Here is a 14,005-nt window from a genome sequence, read left to right on the forward strand (position 1 = left end):
GGCACTATATGGAAGTGCAAAGAGAATGTTTGGATGCAGGTACCTTAATAAATGGTATCAACACACTGCTACTTGTCGCCATAGACAACACAGATATAGGATCTGTTATCTAGAATGTTTAGGACCTGGGTTTTCCAGATAGGGGCACTTCATGTACAAGTCAATGGTCCGTTGAGCCATTTGGAGATGTTAAGAGCCTTCCCGACATTCAAGGAAAATTTGATTTGAATATCGTTCATATTCATATGAAATACAAATCAAATTTTCAGGTCCTACCCATTCAATCGAATTTTAGACAATCACATTTTTTCACAGAGGACCTCCCAGTCGAATTGTGAGTACATTCGAATTTATTAGAGTTAAATAAATTCACATAAATTCAAAATTCACCCTTAGATAAAACCAATAGGATTGTTTTGTCTCCAATATGGGTTTATTATATCTTAGCTGGGATCAAGTATAAGCTTCAGTTTATTATTACAGAAAAAAAATTAATGTTTTTTTAAAATAGTTAATTATTTGAATAAAATGGAGTCTATAGAAGATGGCCTTCTCGTGATTTGGAACTTTCTGGATAACAGGTTTCTGGATAAAGGATCCCATATGTGTAAGAATTGTCTCTGCCTTCATATGCACTTTTGAGCGCTTGTGTGATTTGCATGTTGTAGCAGAGACATTTCTCAGTATTGTCTATGGTGGGGTAATTTCTGGCGTTTTGTAGACACAACATATTGGGGATGGCAAGTTGCACTGTGTGTCATTATCCTAAGCCTTTTCTCCTTTTTCAGCTTTTTGCCCCCCAATGGGGCAGCTTGTTTACCTAAACTTGTTGCCATTTTGCTTAAGAGATGGAATAACCGGCAGCTCAATCACACTTGAGCCGGCAGCTTTCTTTAGACAGAGGAGGAACTGCACACAGACACCTTGCTTCTCTTGCTTCAGGAAGACATAACTTTATTATCACTTCTGCATTAGCAGACAAAGATCATGTTACATTGGCACTGCATCAGTATCAGATCAGTATGGGACCTGTATGAGCACACACCCATACAGGTCCCATACTGTATGGGTATAATAGTGTTTCCGAAGCAACCTCACCCACTTGAGCAGGCAGTGTCTGACTGGCCCACGGGATACCAGGAAAACTCCCTGTGGGCCCAGGTGTCAGTGGGCCCTCTTGCTTCTAAACATTTAGCCTATGTCATGGTCATTCCCTATTTCTTTATGGGGAAAAATGCTTACCAATGGAAGAATATAGTAAGTAAATATAAAAGACTAGGAGAATAAAGAGGTTAATTGAGGAGAGGAGGAATAATTGTTTGTAAAGTGGGCTCATGGTCTAAGGTTTTCTGGTGGGCCCCTGGCATCCCAGTCCAACACTGTGAGAAGGTAACAAGTACAGGTATGGGACCTGTTATCCAGAATGCTCAGGACCTGGGGTTTTCTGGATAATAGATCTTTCCATGAATTGGATCTTCACCTTCACCTTAAGTTTACTACAAAATGTAAAGATTAAATAAACCCAATCGGCTGGTTTTGCTTATAAGGTTTATCTTAGTTTAGATCAAGTGCATTTTATTAGTGGGCACAGAGCATGTGCAGTAAATCAGCAGAAAAGAAGATGGGGAGTTACTGGAGCATCTTTGGAGGCACAGATCTTTACTGCTAAAAGACAGTAGTTTCCCTTGGGCTGGTACAGAGGCCCAAACAATAATGTGCAACATTTCTACTCTACTTCTTTGTTAAGCTTTAATTCTCCTTTATTAAATGTGGTCACGGTATGTAACCAGAGAAGTACAAGTGGTACCCAGCAGAGACTACATTGACTCTGTACTGCAGCAGGGTCATTTCTACTTTACATTTACACATTAAAGCACCTTAGAGACTCTAACTAGGTAATGCTGTCACTGCATTATCTTGGGTCTTCCTAATCTCCTTGGTGGAGCTCAGCAGTATACAGTTAACAGAGTATTGAGTGCAAGAATATTGTCATTGAATTGCATTTGTCCAAAATGTGCGGAGGGAAAAGGATGAGCATCTTTTATAGTCAAGGGCGGCTGAGTCCATATAGAAGGGGAGAAGTCTGTGTCCAATTAGGGTCCCCATACTCTCTCCTAGGCGACATCTCGCCAGTTATTGAAGTCTGATCAGGGGAAGTGTCTCATTAACAAGCTGTTTGCTGCATGATTGGGGCCCGAAGAATCATACATTTTTTGCCATAAAATAATACTGACCTCAGTATTGTTCTGATTTTATGTGCCCCTTTACTTATGTTTTCATTTAAAAAAAAATATTTACACCTAAATGATGTCAAATGTAAATGTAAAAGGCAAAACCATAGAATAATTTTTATTCTTTATACCTGCTTCAAATCAAGGAATTATATCTGCTGTATAGCAGCAAAGTAGCCAAAGTCAATAGTCCTTGATTAATTTGTTGAGTGTGATTTAAAGCATAGGAGTGAGTCTGGAAGTTTTTCAATAGCGGCAGCTAGGGCAACTATAATGTATAAAAACAGCTACACCTGCTATCCAGCAATCTTTCTACCTACTACTGCTATGGGGAATAGTATTAAAGTGATTTCTACTAATAGTCTACCATTTGTACCCCAAAACCATGCATCCCAAAAGTTATCACCTATTCTGTATGCCATTTTGATGTTATTTAATAAAGTGGGAATATATTACAAACTTTTATTCCCACAATATTCAAGTATGAGATCAGTAGGTATCGGGCTATAGGTATTGAGGTTGAAAAAATTTATTAAGCAGCTAGGTAAACAGAACAGGCATGAATGATCTTCAAGGGATTTAAAACTGCTGCTGAACCATACACACATTTGCTTAAATACAAATCCCAATATCCTCTACCACATTATAAATGGTTAAAGCATGCTGGGGGCTGCAGCAGCATCAGGGTGGTATTCACAGGATAGTGACCCAGTAAATGCAAGAGGATCTTTCATTGAGAATTGCACTGTGTAAATCTGGCTCACAGAACAACTAAACAGCAGTATGTGTTCCCTCCTAGTGTCTGAATATAGTGTAATAATGGGAAGCCAAATACTGACCATATGTTAGATATCAGCAAGATGACTGGCACAGTGCTGGGTAGCGGTTTTATTGGTCAATCTATCTGTTAGCTGTAGAACAAGCCAACCCACATGGGAACCAGTTCAATACATTTAGAGCTTTCTAAGGCTTTATAATGCTGTTAATGTGCTTACCCTATTAAAACCATTGAATTTGTGGGAATAGCTGCTGCCTGGTCATCCACTTCAATTCAATAAATCTCTTTGATTTTTGTTAACTGACTGAAAAGCCTGCTAACAATTGTGCCCCCCTCGGGGGCATTCTGACAATGCTTCTGACTATACATAATTGCAATGTAAATACATGCATCAAATTTGCAAATAAACAACAATAAACCTTTCCCCACAGAAAAAACTTTTATCCACAATAATAGTCCAAATATTCTAATAAGGGATTAGCACATAAAAAAACCCTTTTATTTGGAGTGATGTTAACTTGACCATACATTCACACATTTCTAACAATACAACAAACTTGTTCTCTCTTCTAACATGTAAACATGCAATCCGAGTCAGTGAAAGCAGTGCCAACACCTAATGGAAGAGTAGAGTGTTGCAAGGAATCAAATGGCAGTTGTTTTCCAGCAATAGACTAATACAATTCATGGTGTAACTAATTAAATAAAGGCAGAGGATTAGACTAGGAATGCTGAACCTTATGTTAATTGATTACACAGTACCTGCTCACAGATGTAACAGCTCTATACCATCCCTAAAACGGACTCTTTTGCTCCCCCTTAGTCCTCTAACCTAGATATCCCAAGCTTAGTTAATAATGCATGAAAATTCCCCACTGGAATATCATCTTTACCATCTCTGCCTTGTTATCTTTTATACTCAATGTACCGTGTTTTGCTTATAAATATTACACTATAATCCAACTCTAGAAGAGTAGATACTGGTGTTGAGAACTAAAAAAAAGTATGCTATATTGCATTAAACCTTAATATTGTTAGTGAAGTCCAAGAAAATATGGGTTGAATAACAATGCTATTGAAGGTATAGGTGTACTTTAAGATCCGTGCTTACAAGGCAGACCTGGGCATGGAGAGAAACGTAGGCCAACAATCTGCTCCTCTACTGCTGCTCTTTGGCCACCTGAATACATTGCCTCAGCTTGGGTGCAGGAAGACACTAGCAGATTTCAAGTTGAAATGTGAAATCTCGATCTTCAAGAGATTCAGGAGCAGAGGAGCGGATTCTCATCCTGCGTTTCTCCACAGGCCAAGATTTGCCTCATCTGGCCCTAGCCTCAAGGTTTGAACACGCACAATCATGGATTGCAAATCAAACAAGATAGACCTTAGCTTGCTTGATTCCTTTTATCTGTTTATATACACCTGTACAATGGTCATGCAGCAGGTTAGTTTATTACTACACTGGCCTATATGCAGATGTGCTATGCAACTTTAGTGGAGAACCTGAGGAGGAAGACCTGAGAGGACCTAGGGAAACAGGGTGCACACAATACACATTGGCCAAGGGTACATTCCTGTGGAGTGGCACCATTTCTACTCATACTGTATAAAGGTATCTTTTTCACCAATTCAAGTTTGACACAAGTAGGACAATCCAATGAAACTGCTGTACTGTGCACAACCATGGTGGCACAATGGATACCTAAGAAAGTAGTGAAAATGGCAGCACAGCACTCTGGAAGAAGGTATGCAGCATTCATGCCAGTCCGGGGTAAAACTATTAATTTTACTAACTGGGTGTTTACTAATAAATTGCAATCATTGCCAATTTTTTAATATTTAAAATAATTATTGTGCTGCATCACCTCTGGTTTGGCACATAAAGTCTTAAAAATAAAATAGATAACTTCTAGTATGATCCTTTGGTGGGCTTTGTTTTCTTATACATTATGTTGTGCACCACATGAAGACTTCCAAGCAAGCTGCTGCTAATACAATGAAAATATAATGTACCGTTTCCCTGCACTGGTAAATCAATCTGTTTGCTTCAGAAACTCTACTATAGTTCATATAAACAAGCTGCTGTGTAGCAATGGTGGAAATTGAAAAAAGGCTATATGGCACATGCTAAATAGTGGATAACAGATAACACCATTTTGTTCTACAGAGCTTATCTGCTATCTGCTGTGTAACCTGAGCCTTTTCTCCTTTGAATGGCTGCCCCCATTGCTACACAGCAGCTTATTTATATAAACAATAGTAGTGTTTCTGAAGCAAACGCACCAGTTGTACCAGTACAATGCAACACTGCATTATATTTTTATTACTTTAAAACAACTACATTTTTTCATGTTACTGTTCCTTTAAACATTGATGTATACAACGTGGTACAATAACTGTAACCCCTACAAAAAATGGCACGCCTGGAAAAATCACATATATAAACACATATATTGCATTTTGATGCAACTAAGGGGTATATTTATCAAAGAGTGAAGTAAGAGATCACAACAGTCTTCTAGAGTGAAATTCCACCACTCTCTATTAATTTCTGTGGGATTTTTAAAAGAGTTTTTATCAATGGGTAAAAGTGAAAGTTCACCCTTTGATAAATACACGTTTAAAAATCCCATAGAAATTAATGTAGAGTTGTGGAATTTCACTCTAACGGACTGTTGCGATCTCTAACTTCACTCTTTGATAAATATACCCCTAAGTTCTTTTTATGTTCCAAACACAACCCTCTGTTCTGCTGATAGCTGAATGTCTATCAAGCCAAAGCTAAACAAATGCAATGAAATACAAAATGCTCATGAGTACAACCAGGCAGAATATAATGGAATCAATTAGCGAAAGCATTTATTTGCGCTCAAACCTGTGTTTAAACATACGTTAAATGATGGAAAAAAAGCCAGTGTGAAAGAGCCCTTACCCAGTCCAGAGCCCACAAAAGCCTGAAAAATCTCAAAGAATAATTTTATTGAAATTCAATAATTCCATCCACACAGACGTGGACAAGTTGACAATTGAAAATCTCAAAATGATAAATAACTTTAGCTGTGATCTGTACAAGTCCAAGTTTTATAAATATATGATGAAGGGAGTAGCCCCAGGGCCTTGCATACATTTTTCATTCAAGCATATACTCAGCCCCCTGCAGTGTTCAGGATGTTTACACCAATTACATACTCAAAGGCAGAGGAGCCGGCAGCACCTGTCATCCTTCAGGCAAACATATAATACATAAGGTGTTTACCTTGGTATTCGTAATTATTAGTGTTATTCTTTATTAAAATTTTACTTAATTATTCTGCAGCGCTTTACAGAGATTATACATCATTCACACCAGTCTCTGCTCCAGTGGAGTTTACAGTGTTCCCTATCACACACACACACACTAGGATCATACAGCTTGCTTGTATGCATTTGAAGTTAGAGCAGAAACACTAGTACCCATAAGAAACCCACACTCCTTTTGACTACAATTCGAACAGCTTAGAAATGTAATGCCATAATATCACAAATGTTTTCCTAGGACAAAACTTAATTCAGGGCCATATGAACTGCAGCAAACAGGGATGCATAAATATCTGTGGCTTTGGAAATATAAGCATTGTAGGGACCCATAGGGTTAATGTGCCCCTATGGCATAAAATCTCTAAACTTCCTGATCTTCCTAGTTGCTGGTCAGATGCCCATGTAGCTGTTGTAATTAACATATCCCAGTTATTGGCCAGGAGGTGCTGTGACCACATCCTGTCACACTTTGGTATAGTGAGTGAGAAGGGGTGGATCTTCCTCTTTGGCATCTGGTTGCTGATTCAGCTGCATGTGTTCCAGGGAGCCTGGGTACACCAAGGCCCAGTAAAGCCAGTTTGCCCAAGAGGGACCTGAACCTCTAGTGTGGAAGTTGGGGAGTAGGGACCCTGTGAATGAGGCTAGTGAGTGGCAGGAATATAATTGTTATTGACTCTCTAGGAGAGTAAGATAGTAAGGGAAGAGAGAAAGAACAGCTTTGTGCTCCATCAAGGAGGTGTAGCAGGGCGCCCGTTTTTGACGCCGGCGTCCGTTTTTTCGAGAAAAAAAAATTTGAAGCCGGCGAATTTTCGCAGGCGTTTCACGAATTTATTCGCTGGCGGCGAATCGCGCAAATTCGCCACGAATTCGCGCCTGGCGAATAAATTCGCCCGTCACTACTTACCAGACTGTAAGATTGCCTACAGTAAAGGGACCACAGTGGATAGGGTGTCAGGATTTAGGTTCTCCTCCCTGACCACTCCACTGGGTGAGATCCAGACCATGTGTGAGGTATTTCTGCCTAGAGGGAAGTTGTACTGCCTTGACTAAATCCTCAGGGAATGCACCTGCATATACTTCTGATATATTGTCTGAGCTGTGTGCCTATTTATATTCTGCAAATACCTCTTTACTGATGTAAGTACCCTGTGGATCGTTTGTCTCTGACAAATAATTTGTTTGTTCTGTTTGACTGCAAGAACCTCCTGGCGAATATTTCTTTATTGGTTAAAGCACAGTAGCCTGTGGAAGTTGTAGTTTCACTACACTCCACCTTCCTTTCTTCCTCTTTGCGAAGGCCCTGCCTTAAGTGTTAGTGACCAGTGTAACCCATGCTCTAGAATACTAGCTGTTTGTAACCCTATTGGCCTGCATAGTCCAAAAGCGTCTTACATTTTGCTCCCAATGTGGGGCTCTATTCTATCAAGACTGAGCTACTCTGACTTTAAGAGTTTGTGAAAGGCTCCTGGACTGAGTAGGAAAAGGGCAGTCCTGAACGTTTTTTTCCCTTTTTGGCGTGAAAGAGTAGAAGGTAGGGATGGGCGAATTTGACCCGTTTCTTTTGCCAAAAATTCGCCACCAGCGAAATGTCACCAACGACCATTAAAGTTTATTTGTAATTTGTTTTTTTGATGCACAATGCCATATATGTCTATGGGCGTCATTTTTGCCGCAAAACAAGGCGAAAAACTGGCCCATCCCTAGTAGAAGGCCGTGGGTTCGGGCTTGGAGGTTTTGCCAGTTACCCTTATTGGTCAGTCACTGAAAGTGTGCAAGAAATTACTGGCACCATTTTTGGCGCAAGGACATTTGGCATGCTTAGGAGAGAGGAGGCTCCCCAAAATATGTCACAGCCGGCATATTGTGTGGAGAGTTCTAGGCAGAGTCAGATGTGCTAGACAGAGCTTCTGACTGGATGTGCATCATACCTACAGCGGCTGCTAAGGATTTTGGTTGCCATATTTCTCTACCCTCCAACTGTATCCTATTTCTGCCTCACCGGCTGCTTCTGTGTGTAGCCGTATGGATGTTCAGCTATCCTGTACTCCTCTAAAAAGAAAAATCTGGTAGCTGGACTCTGGCTGTACTCAGGTGATTCATGCAAGCCTTCAGCTGTAGGTAAAGATTCCCCTCCCAACATCTTTCCAGGCCAGAACAAAGCTCTAGGAGTTGCCTGTAGGGTACTCTGTGTTACAATTATGTCTTTGTTTATCAGAAAAATGTATATTTTATACATTTCAGTAATTCTCTAGGGCCCTATGTTTTTCAATGCATGGATTACATATGAGATATGGTGTTTTGTCTGCAAGCAAATGTATGGATTTCACACTGATTTTAGGGCTCAAATGCAACAGCCAAACTGTATATCCTTGCATAAATAGACTTGCATAAATGGAATAGCTAAGCTGCATATCTGAGTAATACAGGGGCTTAAATGCAAAGCCACGCTGTATATATGTATTTATACACTTCACAGATTCAAGTTTATATGCTTGCTTAAAAAGAGGCAGAAGTAATTTACCGATTACAGCCATGGCTCCACAGCCTGATAATGTGTCTGTTTAATTCAAAGCCAAAACAAATACAGAGTCCTGTCAGTGGTCTGTTGGGGTCAGGTTATAAGGTTATTTACTTAAATTAGTATCTGAATATTACCAACCATGACCCAGGGGCAGCTATTCTTATTATTATGCTCCAACCCTGGCAGTATAATACTATAGTAATCCATCTGCATGTAAACCATGGGTCATACATTGCGAAGGGCACCACAGGGCATCAGTGTATTGTGTATTGTTTGGTAAATTCCTAACACGCAACTATGTTTTTTCCCAAATGAAAGCCATCGTTGCTCTTATTTTTTAAATTTTATAGTTTCTGAATTATTTTTTTCTTTCTCTTTCCAGCTCTAAAAAGCGGGTCACTGACTCTGGCAGCCAAAAAAAGATGGCTTTGTGAGGCTACAATTTTATTGTTATTACTAATATTTATAGCTTATCTTTCTATTCTGTCCCTCTAGACAGAACCTAAAGAACCAAATTCCAGTCTTACATTCAAGCCACTATCTTGTTGCTATGGTGAATCAGACCTTAGCAATCAGATAGATGCTTTATTCCAAACTGGAGAGTTGCTGAACAAAAAAGTGACCAATATTTTTTATTAAACCATTAAGCAGGGGTGCAATAAGGCTGTGACCACAAAATTCATACAGACAAATACAAGAAGTCCTGTGCACGCAACCCAGTATCAATACATTTAAGGCATTGAGAATGTTTGTGCCTTAAGCTAACAATAAATGCCCTCCCCTTTAAAAAAATAGTGACTGTTTGTCCATCCCTGTTTTGTTTAAAGGAATTTTTTGGTAGCTTAAAGGAAAACTAAACCCCCCATTAATAGAAAATCCCTACCCACTACCTACATAGTCCCCCCTTCCTGCTTCCTGCATAGCTGGAAGATATTGGAAGTCTGTTACTAAGCTCAGTAACAGACAGCAGCACAGAGCATGTGCAGTGAATCAATAGATAAGAAGATGGGGAGCTACAAGGTAGATACAAATTTGGAGGCACAGATCTTGACTGTGGATGCCTTGGGCTGGCTCATAACCCCAACATATAATGGTAGTTTTCTTCTTGTTTGTTAAGTTTTCGTTCTACTTTAAATTGTCCTTGATAATTGGAAATAGGTTTTATTTTGCCTCATGCTCTGGATACAAAGGTTTGGTTCATAATTTCCTGCTTACACTTGTAGTTGGTGTGCACCCAGGTTTGAACAACTGTTAATGTAGGCCTACATGCAAATTTTATGGTTACTCCAAGATGTACTTGGGTGAAGGGGGTCAGGCCCGGACTGGCAGTATGAGGATTCTAGTAAATGTCAGAGGGGCTGCTGTAAGATGCCAAAGACACTAACTATATAGGGGGCTGTTTGGCCTCTGTGTACCTGAAATGCCAGGAGCTATTTTGAATTCCATTCCAGACCTGGCTGGGGACATAACAGAACAACACTGTTGAGGTGGTAGATCCATGTTTCTAGTCATATTTTGTCATGAGACATGTAATTATTGCATGTTGCATGGTGTATGCCAACTAAATGTATTTGGGCTTGCATTTTAGTTTGCCAGGGAATTACCTCTTAGGTGCCTTTTGTCATGCCATAGGTAATCTTCATGGCAGTGGGCTTGTCAAAGTCTGATTATATGGCAGGACTGTCTACAGGGTTTGCTTCCTCTATACTGTAGTTGTAAAGAAAACCCCTACCCCAGCTGCTCTCCTACCTGTGGATGGGAAGTGGGAGATGCAAGCTGGCGGCAGACGTCAGCAGAGAATGGGTGGGTATGGGTCTGGGCACCCTCCACCAAAGATTTTAAACCACTGTATAGAAAGTTGTAAATATAAAACATATAGCTTACATACAGTATAGAGAAGGCCCTTCTTAATTGAACTTACAGTTTAAAGGGAGAAAAAGGTATGAGACATAATGCTTGGGGATAGTTTCATTAATAGTAATTCAGAGGTAACTGTAGTTCAGCCACAGCTAGAGATGTGCAGACTGGAAATCCTAGATGTCTGTAATTCCTGTATTTGCATAAAGAAATATTCTAGCAGTATGTATATACTACTGAGCATGAAACAATCCAGACTGCTAAACGTTTATGGTTTATTTTCAGGACCCATGAGAACGTAAAGGGTTTATTATGCAATGGAAATGGGTCGCATGACCAAAATCCCATAAAGGTCAGGTCTCTGACAATACAGAATACTATCTATAACCTAAAGGCTCAGTACATCTGCCAACTGCACAGAGTGGAAGGTCACGCAAAGCCCAGTGACAAGCCACAAGCCCTGGGGACAAGCTCCCCAGGGACATATCCGGATGCATCAAAACAGATTCAGAGCATGTTTTACCCATTTACTCCCACACATGGCAGCTATGCATTGCCGAGCAGCTGGAGAAGTGGATATGAAAAGATTTGTACTACAATTATCAATGTCTTTATTACTAACTAAAGTAACAACCTTGACAGCGACTTGACAACAAGAGATAGAAGGGATATCCAGAATCTCGTTAGGCTGCACCAGTATCTCTGGTTGATTCAGTTAAATCCATTCATAGCCTTGAACTGGACAATTTAAGAGAAAAATAGCTAAATGCAATTTTCTTTGTATCAGAAATATTTTGTAACATTTATAGTAATTATAAGTTCCTTTACCATCGTTCAAGTAAGGATATTTGAAAAACATGAGCTGTTTTTCAGCATGTCTTACCCAAGGAATGGATTGCAGTCACTCAGGACATTAATACTTTATACTGCAGTACTGCAGCAGGTCACCTAAAAAATAAGGGTATTTTTTGGTTATGATTTGTGTAACGATTTCTTTTTTTTAAATACCTTTTAACTATTTAAATTATTTTGCCTTTTGAGGTCAGCAACAATGTGGCGAAGCTACATCTAGTTTTATGTTGATCACTGGGTAGGGGTTGCAAAAAAAGCAAGTGCATCAGAATAAATGAAAAGGGATTATAATATAGGGCTGACCAAAGCAATACAACCTTACCTCTCATATCTGCCCTTTATGGACTACTTCTCCTCCATTTACCATCACACCATGCTGATCTGCCTTGCTATGTTGGTTTTTCAGGCTTCCTGAGGCTCATGCTTTATGAGAACAATGTGCTATTCTCATGAATATTGTCAATGTACAGGGATAGGGTCTTAATTATGATTCCATTGAGCATATTTACCACCTGTCCCTATTTACAAGGTACAGTCCTTGGTCCTTAGAACTGCACAAAAGAAATCCAGCGACCTAATAACTAGAAATTGGTTCTGGTCAACATTATCTAATATTACAATAACAGTTTATATGATGAACAGGTAAACAGAGAGGAGTAGTCCAACATCAAATAGTAACTCACCAAATAATGGAAGAGGCCCAGGTGCACCGCTTTGAGCCTTCAGCAAGGGAAGCAGTCCAAACCAGAAATTTGTAGAGCAGGCACTCAAAAGGCAATCTTCCACCAGGCAATAGAATAGGTGAAATATATTTATTATAATGATCTGACATAATAAATATATTTTTACATATTCTATTGCCTGGTGCAAGATTGCTTTTTGAGTGCCTGCTCTACAAATTTCTAGTTTATATGATGAACCTAAACTAACATTTGCCACATGCTAGCTTTTTCCCTTTTTTTTTTTGCTTTATAGTCATCATGGTTATAATAACATTGTTTTTCTAACATGCCATGAGAATGACTTATAAGCATGACATATATGGTAGGTGTGCTATATTATAAACCCTCTGCATGCATTAATAATAGAGTGCAGTGGTGCCTAATAGGGATGTAGCGAACCGCCGCCGATGTGTTCGCGAACGCCGTTCGCGAACACCGGCATAATTTGCGAACTGTTCGCGAACTGTTCGCGAACTTCGATCATCCGAAAATCGTTCGATTCGAACGATCGAAGGATTTTAATCGTTCGATCGAACGATTTTCGTTCGAATCGAACGAAAATCGTTCGATTTTAGCGATCGAATGGTCGAATGGGCGACCGATTTTGACGCGAACGCCTATTGGCGAACGTCGCGCGACGTTCGCGAACTTGCGGCGGACGCGAACAGTCGAAGTTCGCGCGAACTAGTTCGCCGGCGAACAGTTCGCTACATCCCTAGTGCCTAACTGTAGTTTATTACATTTTAAAGAAACTATTTGTATTCAAATATATTGCCCTTAATTAGTCCAGTACATAGAAATGTATCATCTTCCATATTTTTTCCACATTAGTATTGATTCAGATAGCAATATTGTTTAAATGGCTTAGTCCATAGATCCAAGTGAAGCCAGTAAATAACTGAGTTCCAAGAACTGTGTCTGGCAGTCAGGGTCACCAGCAGATCAGAGAGTTCTAGGGTTATGAGTCCTCACCCAGATCTGCTGCCTCTAGCAACTGATATATTTTCCCAAAAGGTTACTGAATCAGAGGGAGATGTTGATCCTCAGTATAGAAAGGAAGGAGCATAATAGGGAATTGTGCAAGGAAATAGCAGATACTTCACTGTTGTGCTCTGAGCTGCAGCCGTGATCAGGTTACTTAGAGGTTAAAATGGAATAGATTTGGGTAAAGTTCAGATGAAAAAAAATAGCTTTGAAGCATTATTCATTGCCAGCTGCTACAGGGTCTAACAAAACCTTAGCAAGAAGAGATTCACAGGGCATAAACTGATTTTGCCTTTGTATAAAATTATAGGTTGGACCACATCAGAGCATGTTTGTGCCAAATATTTAATTCAAATGGAAAGGAAAACTATTAAAGGTTACAAAGCAAGGTACAACATTTATAATATATATAGAAATTAATTAAATAAGTCACAGTTGGAAAGCTGGAGGCTTATGGTCTGGATGGTGTCCTTCAAAAACTTGGTATGGCCATAGGTTTTCTGAGGACAATGAAGCACAATAAGAATTATATGTGTTATATGCATTTTACATGTAGCAATCTCTGTATTTGGTACCCGTGAACTGGCCCCTACATGAAAGTTGGACAGGACAGATATAAAGTGACAGTATAATTTTTAGGCAGACCACAAACCTCCTATTGTTTTTATAATCCCTTTAAAAAAGCCAAGAGAGAATTTGGCTTGATGGACAAGGGATTTGGTATAGTGTCATAGGGGCTGTAGGCAGTTAAACAGGATTTAAA

This window comes from Xenopus laevis, chromosome 8S, assembly GCF_017654675.1.
Source record: "Xenopus laevis strain J_2021 chromosome 8S, Xenopus_laevis_v10.1, whole genome shotgun sequence".
Taxonomy (NCBI): Eukaryota; Metazoa; Chordata; class Amphibia; order Anura; family Pipidae; genus Xenopus; species Xenopus laevis.